Genomic DNA, 917 nt, shown 5'->3' on the forward strand with positions numbered 1-917 from the left:
CACTAGCCACCTCGGCAATGACTGTATCATTACTAAAGGCTTTCACAGAGAAGAATGTCCCTTTTCTGCAAGGGATCTGTCTCTTGCCAAATAACAAATGTTTATTAAAATTGTTTTAATTTGTAGGTGATACTAGGGGGAAAAACTGGTCATCAGCTTTCAGCAACTCAACAAATGACATGTGACAGCTGGTGATACCAGATACTTATCAGTTATATTTTAATTCTGACAGTCAGTTGCACAAAGTCAAATAAATTTTATAAAAAATTAGTCCTTTCTATCCAGAATCAAGATTACAATATGCAAGTACTGTGTTGCACTACAACACAAGACTCTAATATTGTAATGCATCTCATTATGAGTATGCCATCCTCGAAAAAGGACTTCTTCATAACTTTATCAAAGTCTTTTATGGATGATTATTAAAGGCATGAATAAAAAACTTTTTAAAAGCATTACTTCAGTCAATGTATGTTTAGTGTCTGCCCTACATGACACTAATGGCATTTATCACAACTCAAGAGTATGGTTACTACAGGGTATTACATACACCACAGACTGGTGATAAGGGGATGTTGAATGAAGTTCCAGTTCTGCTCCTGTCTTGCCCATCAGCTCACATTTGAAAAGGGCATCCAATTTTATATTAATGGTTCATATGAACTGTGTCTACATGATACCACTGGTGCTTTGCAAAATAACAATTATTTATGTACCCCACCCAGGACACAAATTACTGTACTTTGACTAGATGAGGCATAAAACGAAATGTTTTTAATCATGACTGAAGTGATGATAATGAAGTTAATGCAACTGTAAGTGCTGTGAATAACAAATATTGGTAGCTACCTAGGAGTGACAGAAATGCCAGTTAGCTTTATATATTAGGGTAAATAAGTTAATAAATTATTAGTTCT

The sequence above is a fragment of the Coenobita brevimanus genome, chromosome 71 (assembly GCF_032717465.1).
Source record: "Coenobita brevimanus isolate Jiangsu-jjx chromosome 71, ASM3271746v2, whole genome shotgun sequence".
Classification (NCBI taxonomy): Eukaryota; Metazoa; Arthropoda; class Malacostraca; order Decapoda; family Coenobitidae; genus Coenobita; species Coenobita brevimanus.